This window comes from Pinus tabuliformis, chromosome 3_2, assembly GCF_031772625.1.
Source record: "Pinus tabuliformis cultivar Carrire ecotype Pingquan chromosome 3_2, CPIR1, whole genome shotgun sequence".
Taxonomy (NCBI): Eukaryota; Viridiplantae; Streptophyta; class Pinopsida; order Pinales; family Pinaceae; genus Pinus; species Pinus tabuliformis.
This window is the reverse complement of record NC_142302.1, coordinates 798514721-798525765: the sequence shown is the minus strand read 5'-3', so window position 1 is coordinate 798525765 and position 11045 is coordinate 798514721. Positions and strand designations below refer to the sequence as shown.

General features: G+C 38.5%; 1 pseudogene; it reads left to right on the top strand.

Annotated features, from left to right (window-relative positions):
* The first annotated feature begins 7812 nt into the window (after positions 1-7812).
* LOC149183002 (lysine histidine transporter-like 8) lies at positions 7813-10121 on the top strand (annotated as a pseudogene).
* The last annotated feature ends 924 nt before the right edge of the window (positions 10122-11045 follow it).

Genomic DNA, 11045 nt, shown 5'->3' with positions numbered 1-11045 from the left:
TGTTTTGCTCTTTGTTTTCATCCTCCCGTTGTGGGGGTTGTTCTACTGGTAACTGATTTTCAATATGAATCGTTTTGTCTCCCTCTGTTTCTATTATTCGTCCAGATCTTAACTGAAGATCGTTGCACTCCCTTAGGTCAGACTCAACCTCTGATGTGTCTATGATTTGGATGGATTGGACTGGACTATTATTAGGATTGGGATTGGGTTGGGCTGGGAGTTGCGGTCTCAGATTAGACTGGAGATTTTGTTGTAAAGCTGGCAGAGTTGGTTGAGGGAGTGGGATTGATCCTGCTGGCTGATATGTCGATCTTGGCCAGCTTGTCTGCCAGGATGAGCTTTGCGAAGTGGAAGGGGTCCACTGTGGAGGATAGGAACTATTCTGCCAACATGATGGAGGATAAGGGCAGTTTGGCCAACCAAATTGGGACATCCAAGGATTCGGAGTAGGAAACATTTGAGGTGACCAATTTGAAAACGGGGGTTGGGACTGATTTTGCCACATGTTATGTTGCTGAGTATTGAACTGCGGGGGTTGAAAAGAAGAGGAGGGGTCTGAAAACATACCTGATTGCCTAGGCTGCCATTGACGATGCTGGTTAACAAAATATGCTGGTTCTGACTCCTCTTCTGCTTCTTTGTATACTGCCTTCAAACCAGGAAGTGAAGGGCAGCTTTCGGTCAGGTGGTTCTTGGTGCAGATAGCACATATTTGGACTGTATCCAGCGGGCATTCCTTGTGGCTGTGTTTCTTCCTGCATCGTGGGCAAAAAATGGCTATATTCTGCTCTGCCTCGGCTTGCTTTTGTTTAGCCTGCACAATGTCAAGTTGTGTAGTTAATGTTCCCAGGATATCAGTTTTAAAATTTTCTAGCAAATTTCCAAGTTCCACCCGTGTTACTCCCTCTGTTAATGTTCTGTTATCTCTGGGGAAGCGATCATATTCCGCTGGTTTTATCCTCGTGCTGCCTATTGAGCTCCTGATACACAGATCAATGATATCAGCAAAATTTTCCTGATAAATGTCTCCTTTCCCCATGATGTTTAACGTTTTGATCCATTGCTGTCTCATACCTCTAATTAATGCAGTTTTCAACACGTTATCAGGCAGAGGTAGTGATGCATAAGGGGATCTTTGCAAGTTATATTGGAAACGTTCCACATATTCTTCTAAGGTTTCGTTTGGTCTGGCTGACATTTGAAAGATTTCATCTTTTAGTTCCCTCGACCTACAGTAATCTTGGTATTTCTTTAAAAAGGCTTCTTTCATTTGATCCCAATTGTTAATAACCCCACCACCTAAGCCCATAAACCATCTTAACGCAACCCCTTTTAATGTAGAGGGGAACAATTTTAGTTTCTGGGGATCGGTGGTGTAATCGTATCCTCTACATAATACATCAAATTCAAACAAGAATGCGTCTGGATCTTCTGATGTGAGGCCATGAAATGTGGGAATATGCTGGAGAGGGATGGCTTTCATGGGCGCATTTGCTGCAGAATCTACTATCGGATATTGCAATGTGGAGGTCTGGGTGTTTGGTTGATTCTGCGCCATGGGATCGAATATATGCCAGTAATCTTCAGGAATTTCCAAGAGAGTGTTCCTTGGTTTAGGAGGGGTAGTCTTAACAGGGATTGTCTTGACACCACTCCCTTGATCAGGGATGATAATGGCCCCAACTGTCTGCGGTGAATGAATTCCTTCAACAAGGATTTTCACAGCGCTTCCCTTGTCCGGGCTATTAAAAGGCTGGTTTAATTCAATAGGAGATCTAGGTTCCTCAATTTCCCCTGTTTCTCCTTCTCCTTCACAAAGGTTACTTTGGGTCCCTTCGTGCAATGGTCCAGGAGTCAAATTTTCAATTTCTTGAAAATCCTGCTCCTCTGTTCGACTGTGCACCTCAGCAAAGGCTTCGGATGGTGATCCCGAGGCCTGAAGGGAACTAGTAGGCTGTTTAGAATTGACTTTCTTATAACCTACTGATGGCTGAGAGTCGGCTTTCTTATAGATTTCGTCTATAAAGGTCGTTCGTCCAAGGGTCACCGGCCCCTTGGCTTTGGATGGAGGCTTTTGATCTTTTTCTAACTTTTTCTGCTTAGTCATGCACTCCAATTAAACTGCTAAATCCTATTCAACCAGCAATTCTACTAAGAGAGTGGACGGTGGAGCAGGGCTTTTACATGCTCCGTACGCAGGTTCTTACCTTCCGTTTTTAAAATCCAACTCCCTCCTAGCAGATTTGCGCACTACTCTATAAAGGACAAATGGCTATTACCCCTTCCCCGGCAACGGCGCCAAAATGTAGAGCGATAACTAGGGTCTCTCACACCACCAATTATTCCACATTATTAAGTCAATCCAGGATCGTTTTGTTCTTTCAAGGAGTAACTCAATCCGAGGTTGTTCTGTCCAAGTAGTGCTCGGTAGTATAGCGTTCTAATGACTTGAAAGGAAACAAACACTAAGCTGTAACTAAACCAATTCAGAAAATGAAATCACACAAGGCAGATGATCAGTCAAGGGTACGGAACCAATAACCCTTCCCTTTAGAAACTGATAAAGAAAGAAAACCAAAGCATGGGCTTATAGGTCAGGGAGCTAGGCAGCGTCTTGCTGGGCTCACGACAGCCTTAGGCCTGCTATCACGCGAAAGAAATAAAGGCAGATTAGCGAAAGTAAAATGGAACAGCAATTCTTAAAATGGAACAGCAGTAATGAAATGGAACAGCAGTAATGAAATGGAACAGCAAACTATCATAAACAGGAAACGTCAATCATATAAAATGGAACAGCAAACCCAAATGGAACAGCAAACCCAAATGGAACAGCAAATCCAAATGGAACAGCAAACTCCGAAGTATGTACACGGTCTATACTACTGTAGCGATCCGAGAGTAATGTATGATGTGACTATGTTTCTGAACAAAGTGATATTATCTTCAAGCCTCACAAATACTTATTTCATATGAATCCAATAATGATAACATTCATACCAATAACTTGCTGTAGAAATGGATGCAATTCGAATAGATTCAGTTTGTGTAATACAGAGACGTGAATTAAAGAACTTATTCAGATTCAAATATTAATTAAGAAGCATAGTCTATCATAGCAAAGATATATCGGATTACTGAAACAAGAGAAATAAGCAAACCACACAAATCACCGTATGATACAACAGCAAGTGACCGTCGGAGCTGGGCCCTTGGCTACCAATGGTACACTGCTTAGAGTTACTTCAGATGCAGAAACGAGGTGAACACCAAATCCTTTATATTGATTGCATTAACAAAATCAGATCTTACAAAACTTCAGTGATCAAAGTTGTTCTGAGTTTATAATTATAACAACAGTCGTCCCCCCACGCTCGATGGCGTGGTACCTTTATATAACAGAAATGACGGAGATGTCTAGATACAAAAGATAAGCTTAAAGCAGCGATCCCTCAGGATCGAAGATCCTGAGGGATTCGCTAATCGTTCAGGTCTCCTCTTTCCTTCTTGCGTTCTCCGTCACGGTATCCTGCGTTCTTTTCCTGGATTATTCGGCTCCAATTTTACTTGATCTTGTCCGCATCCGGTTCCCTGTCGACGGGGCAGTAGTTACTTTCCTTGCGCTTCTTGTTTTTACTCGATAATTCCCTATTTCCGCGTCCTTCTGCATAGAAAACATCGATTATTAGTGATTGAGCTTCGTTTGTCCATTTTTACACAATTTACCAAAACCCTTATATTTTTAGACTCATAATGCAGAAAAGATTAGAAATAGTATTGAAAAACCACTAGATTACTTATCAAAAAGCATACCTTCCAGGTGCTCCACACAACACTGACCGTATGAAATGGTACTTGAGATGTATATGTTTAGTATTGGAATGAAATGTTGAGTTCTTTCCAAGATGAATGGCACTCTAGTTTTCACTATATAACATTCCCATCTTCTGCTTCTTGCCCAACTCATCCATAAATATTTGTAACCAAATCATTTCTTTAATAGCCTCTGTAGCAACAAGATACACTGCTTCCATTGTTGACAGTGCAACAATGTTTTGCAACTTTGAAATCCAACTCACAATTTTTCCACTTAGAGTAAATACATACCATGTGGTGCTTCTCATGTTATCTCTTTCACCCACCATATTTGCATCAACATATCCCTATAGAGAAATGTTTGAACCATCAAAGCATAATGCTTGATTTTTGGTACCTCCCAAATACCTAAGAATCCACTTCACTTCCATTCAATTCTCTTTTCCTGGATTGTTCATATACCTTCTTGCAACTCCCATTGCATGTGCAATATCATGCCTTGTGTAGACCATTACGTACATTAAGGTTCCAACTACTGATGCATATGGAACTTTACACATATAATCCATCTCTTCTTGGATCTTTGGACACATCTCCTTACTTATTTTGAAATGGATACCCAAAGGTGTACTAACTGGTTTTTCATTCTACATATTAAATATTTCCAAGACCTTTTCTATGTACTCACTCTGACACAATGTTAATTTATGATTTTTCTTGTCTCTAGTTATTCTCATACCAAGGATTTGTTTGCAGCAACCAAATCCTTCATTGAAAATGAATTTGCCAATTTTCTTTTGAGCACATTTATTTCCTGCATGTTAGACCCCACAACAGGCATGTCGTCTACATACAATAGCAATATAATATAGTTGCCATCGTTTTGTTATTTAAGATAAGAAAAATGTTTAGAGTGACATCTAGTACAACCTTATTCAAACATAAACCTGTCAAATATTAGATACCACTACCTTGGATCATGTTTTAAGCCATACAAGCTCTTCCTCAATTTGCACAACAATTTATCCTTTCCTTTGACCACATACCCTTGCAGTTGCTTCCTATATATTTCTTTCTTGAAATCCCCATGGAGAAAGGTTGTATTTACATTTAACTTCTCAACATGCAAATCTTATTTTGCCACTAGACTTGAAATAGCTCTGAATGAATCCATTTTAATACCAAGAGAGAAAAAAATCATCAAAGTCTATACCTTTCTTTTGTGGAGATTTATTTTCCTCCATCTTCTTCCTTCAGCCAATAAACCCATTTATTCTGCAATTTTGTTTTCCCAAGTCTCGTTGTGCATCAAGGAGTCCATCTCTTCTTCCATGGCTTGCTCCCACTTCTTCCTGCTTTCTATCTACATTTCTTCTTCATATCTTTCTGGTTCACCAGAATCAGTGAACAATACATAATATAATGAAGGAGAGTATGGTTCAGGGGGTCTACTTATCCCGGTAGAGCTTCTAACGCAACTTTAATTTGTTTGAGGTGCCTGTTGTTGTTGTGGTTGTTGTTTTTGTTGTTGTGGCTACTGAGCATTATGAGTTTCTCACACCTTTACTTTTTTTGTGATCTCATTAAGCACTACACATTCTTTGTTTTCCTTTTCCTATTACTTTTCTTGCATTTTATCCTTATACAAGACCTTTTCATTGAATATGACATCTCTGCTCCTAATGATTTTGTGATTTTCATAATCATATAACTTTTTGGGCATGGAATCCCTCCTAAGGCATGTTTTGGGGCTCAAAGCCCAAGTTTTGACCGAATCTTGTTGTAAATCTCCATGAATTGCGGGCACGGGGCGCGAAAGTATAATAGAGTCATAGGTTTGTCTGCCTTAGTTTTGTAATGTAATGTCGGCTGGATAGACCTACCCATGCTCCACGGATCATGGGATTGTATAAATAGAGCGAGGCTCTAAGTATAAAAGAAGTAAGAAGAAGAGTCGAAGTGGTGGAGTCGAAGTGTAAAGTGTGTCTTTTGGTCGTAGAGTAGGAGAAGGCTCTGCTGCTGAGTGCACGAAGGCCTAATACTCCGCAGCTGAGTGCATGGACCCTTGCAGCTGAGTGCGCAGGGCGAAGTCGAGTCTGTAACCGAGGAATGAATTAATAAAGAGAAGTTTTATTATAATTCTGTGTATCTGTTCTTGGGTTAATGAACTATTGATATAATGTGCAAGTATATTGTTTAATTACTGCACGCACCTGTATGAATGGTTTATGTTGTTAAGTATAACTTAAAGCATGCAAGTAGGCTAACATAATCAACTAACATTGGAATACCAGTAAGGTCTTGCGTAATAACGCAGAAGCGCAACGTTCAACCCCTGGATAGGGTTGCGTGAAGGTGTTATATTGGGCTACGAGGCACGGGAAAGTGCACAAAGCAACCTGCCACAGGGTCAAACCGCGAATTAGTTGAACTCCTCAGACATCTCCAGGGTGCGGAAACCTGGTTCTAGCACCCTCCCATACTACTTCGGGTGAGACCTCAGTCTGCGCTTCATGGATTATTGCCGAAACGGCCAATAGTACCAGGATTTGTTTGGCTAAATTCACTCTGAACCTGGGTCAGGCCCCATTAAGCCAACAAATGGTTCTGTTGCTCAGACCGGGATCTACATAGAGATGTCCGATGTCATATCACTGGAATCTGACAAAGAAAGGAATTGAAGAGTGGTTGAACAGAAAGATTCACGAGTTCGCGGCGCAGGAAAACAGGAATCTGCGATTATCAAAGGAAGAGTGGTTAGATTGCTACTTATATACGGAAATCCACGAAATTTTCTTTGCATCCTTCCCCTCTGAGTTGTACGAGTGGATCGCAAAGCTAGCAGACAGTCAAGGAAGGTATAGGCTTGACAAACCTATTGTGTGGACTCCAGATTTAGTGCGCAGACTGGAAGCATCGGAAGATAAGATCGCGCACGCTATGGATCACTCACTCGATCAAATTATAGGAGGATTTATCACTAGGTTCGCGGTAGATACTTCATTCAAATGTATCAAGGTGGAACGACACTTCCTCAAAGGACCACAAGTGGGAGGATCTACAGAAACGAAGGTAGCACAGGACTAGAAACTAGCACCTTGATTTCACCTCTGCGAGAAAGCGAGGAAGAGCTCGCGAGGGTTTCACCAAGAAATGCGATCATTTTGATAAAGTAGCGAGTTCCGCGCATACTACAACAAAGGGCATGAATGTGCAGAAGTGAATGATGATGTCACATTTAAAAAAAATCCCCCCCCGTCCTTCCAAACTTAATTTAATTATCTCACTTTAAAAAATATTTTATGTGACCCACGTTTATAAATAAGTGAAAGTCACTATTACAATCGTACTTTATGAGCTACTCACTAAATTATAACTTAAATAAAATATAAAGAGACTTTATAATTATAAGTGACTCACTTTTTATAATGGGTGAGAACACTTTTACATAAAGTAACTTTAAAACATAAGTTACATGTGTTTTTTGAAAAAGTAACTCAACAAAAAGAAAGACTTGAACCTAAGACCTCTATTCTCATAAAGTAACTTTGGACCAAGTGAGCTAGTTTAAAAGGTTAGTAATTTTTGGAAAAGGGGAAGGGGGGTTGTTTATTTTAGTCACTAAATCTTTGGGGTGCGTTATTACTTCAAAAAGCTCTATTTTCCTGCAAAACAAAAAACCACACAACCCAACGCGGACATGCAAAAAAAACCAAACCTCATGGCTTCAAGTTAGCTTTCACCAAAAACTAAATATTTTCCTCAATATTTCTGATTTTCTAAGACCACACTAAGGAGCGACAAAAAAGAGCATACACATGAGAAAAATCCTTCCTTTCATGGGGAGAACAAGAACTGGTCTTAATACCACCCATGCCCATGGGTTCCATGCCCCCTTTCACCCTTAGTGCTCATTCTCCCCACCACAATATTTCTACCAATTCTCCCTCTCATGTTGTTACCCCTAGACAAATATCCCTGAAATCTTCTCAAACACTCATGAGCACTTACCCTCCTTCGTCCTTGGTGTCTCCTTCTGTGCTCAGGTCCCCTCAGCTCAAGGCTCCCAGGACTCAAAGGACACCATGGACTCCTTCCCTTATCTCTCCCAGGTTTCTGAGCCACATTGGGACTCCCAAGAGAAGGGTTTTGACCAATATGAAGACCTATCTAGAGGAGGTTGGGAACCTCACCAAGCTCAATCCTCAAGATGTGTGGCTCCCCATCATAGAATCTAGGAATGGGAATGCTTACTCTGTAGTGTTTCATAATCTCAATGCAGGGATTGGGTTTCAGGCCTTGATTATGCCAATGGATTTTACCTTCTTGGGATGGTATGCATGATGTTCTTGATTTCTTTGTTTTTCTGCTTTCATGTTTCAATGTTTTTTTTTACAAAATTGATTTTTAGGTCCATCAAAATATGATCTAATGTCATATCACATGGATGTATTTTGTAAAATAATTTGAAGTGATTTTAGATTCATATTGACCCTAATATGTTATACTTAAAAAATGATCAAATTCCTCAGGTTAGCAATCTCAAAGTTTTCACACCCACTTGGTGTGATTAAATCATATTGATACTATTATATCTACCTAGGTTATAGAATGTGCCTATGTATAATGTGTTAGTTTAAAGGAATGTAATGGATAAATACATGGGTTTCCTCTATAGAATGTGTCTTAGTGCAATGGATAAAAATGTGGGTTGTTGTGAGTTTGTTTCTTCTGCAACCACTGTTTTCATTTTCATTTTCTTTTTTCTTTGATATTTGTATTGTGGCATTCGTTGATAATTGTACTATGACTTAGAACTAATTTCTATTAGTTTTACATTTAAATATATCTATATAAACTCCATAATTCTAGATATGTTCAAATAAATATTAAATTCCTAAAAGTGACAATTTTTATGTTTTGAATTCTTAAAGGTAAAAAATTTTATGTTTTTGCACCCACTTGATGGGGTTAAATAGTCCTTTAACCTGTTGGGATTCAAAATCACTGATATTACTACCTCTACCTTGGTTTTAGAATGTGCCTCTCAGAGCTATGAATACAGAAGTGTGTTGTTGTGGGTTTATTCCTTCTACAACTTTGTTGTGATTTGTACTTTCTTTTCCATGAATATAAATAGGAGTTGGGGAATAATCTGTCTGACCATAGCATACCTGTGGAAACTCTACACTTTGTGGGTTCTTATCATGCTTCATGAAGATGTTCCCGGGAAATGCTACAACAAATATGTGGAGCTTGCACAAGTTGCATTTGGTAACAATAACAGATACCTTCTGCAATTGCAATCTTGATATCTAGTTTTCTTTATTACTAAGCTTAAGCTACATGTCTGTTTTAGTTGGATATCAAAATGTGGATTGCTATCTCTAATGCAGAGTCCATACAATCTTCAATTTTAGGTATAAACATATGAGTTTAGATATATTTATTGTAGACCTAATATCTTCAAGTATATATTAATTTTGGATATAATAATCCTATATGGAAGAAATGTATGGATGCCAATTTGTCTTTAAACATTGCAGGGGAGAGGCTTGGTGTATGATTGACTATGTTTCCAACTGTTTGTGTATTAGTCGAGATGGAAACTTCACTGATATTGATTTGTGGAGAGACAATGAAGTTGTTTTCTCAAATAGCTTGTGGCCCAACTTGTAGAAACAATCCACTTACTACAGTGGAATGATATTTTTTTTTCCACTTACTACGGTGGAATGATATTTGGTTTTCGTATCCCTTTGCATTATTTTGTCCTAGCTGCCTAATCTTAACTCCATTGCAAGACTCTACCTTATAGGTGTTATAACAGAAATTACCTAATATACTATGGTTTGGGTTTTGTCCACAAGAAAACCTAGACACTTGGGCATATCTTATGAAAACCTAAAGTCCAAGATGGATACTACAACAACAGAATTATTGCTTTGACTTCAAGGGTCACAATCTTTCTCTAGAAATATAAGTATTGTGCTTTTGTAGCAGCATAGACTTGTGTTTCCTTATGATTGCTTATCTTTGTGTATATTGTCTAGAGAAGGTTACATGTTGATAGTTTACCTTATCAATGATCTTTCTTTCCTATGAGATTGAATAGGAAGTTGTATCTAAGAATGCAGGCTACTATGCCATCTAGTCTCAAGCATCCTGCCTCTATACCAATGTGGAGAGGAGCAAAGGTTGCTTATTTACTTGTGGCCATGTGCGTGTTCCCCATTGCAATTGGAGGTTATTGGGCTTATGGATATTTTGTAAGTATCGATCACTTGCCTTCTAAAACTTGTATTTGAGTAAAATCATAAATGCTCTGACTTTCTATATCTTATTGATCTATTTTATGGCAGTAAATCTCATGCTACTAATTTATTTCTTCATAGTTTGTTATGCCAAGTTGCCAACAATATATTTTCCTTCAGTGCCTTAGGAACCTGCATCATTAAATTTTTTTTGTTAATTGGTTGGTCTCATAATATTCTCATTCATATCATTGTTCATAAACAACACAGTCTTTCACCATTATGAAGTATCATGAACTTACTTTAACTAGTATCATTTTGGAATTATACATTTGTTACTTAATGGATCCTTTTTTATAACCATATTTAACTTGTATGTAGTTTTCACTTCTTGTGAGATGAACAACAAAAATACAACCATGTTCAAGAAAACCATGTTTGAAGTTGTTTCCTTGGTAATTGAGGAATATAGTTCACTTAACCTAGGTGCAATTTAGGTTGAGGCTTCTTGCATTGATATTGTGGTCAATAGTTGATGAATACACCTTCTTTATCAAACTAGAAACATAAGATTCCTATGATCTAACTCCATTCTATGTGCAGATCCTCTGCCTGACAATGTTACTTCTCTAGTTTTGTTGGGCATATTACTATCATAGGCCTCTCTATCATGTGATTTTTTAAATTTTTTTGTAAGAGTGTCCTAAATAATTGTATCCAAATGCCTCCCTTATTTTATTTTAGTTGTAACACAGTCTTCTTCACTTTTATTAGTGGTTAGGTTGTTGTAATATTTATGAGTTTTCCATTTAACTTAGACCAAAAAATGTAGGTTTTTCTAATATTTATGAGTTTTTTATTTAGCTTAGAATAACCTTGAAGCAAGTTACACCAGTGATACCAATAAGCCATGCCCTCGTTGGGCTCATGGTAGATTTTGTGTCTTTTATGGCTTCATTTCTCTCTTCAATGCGGTTG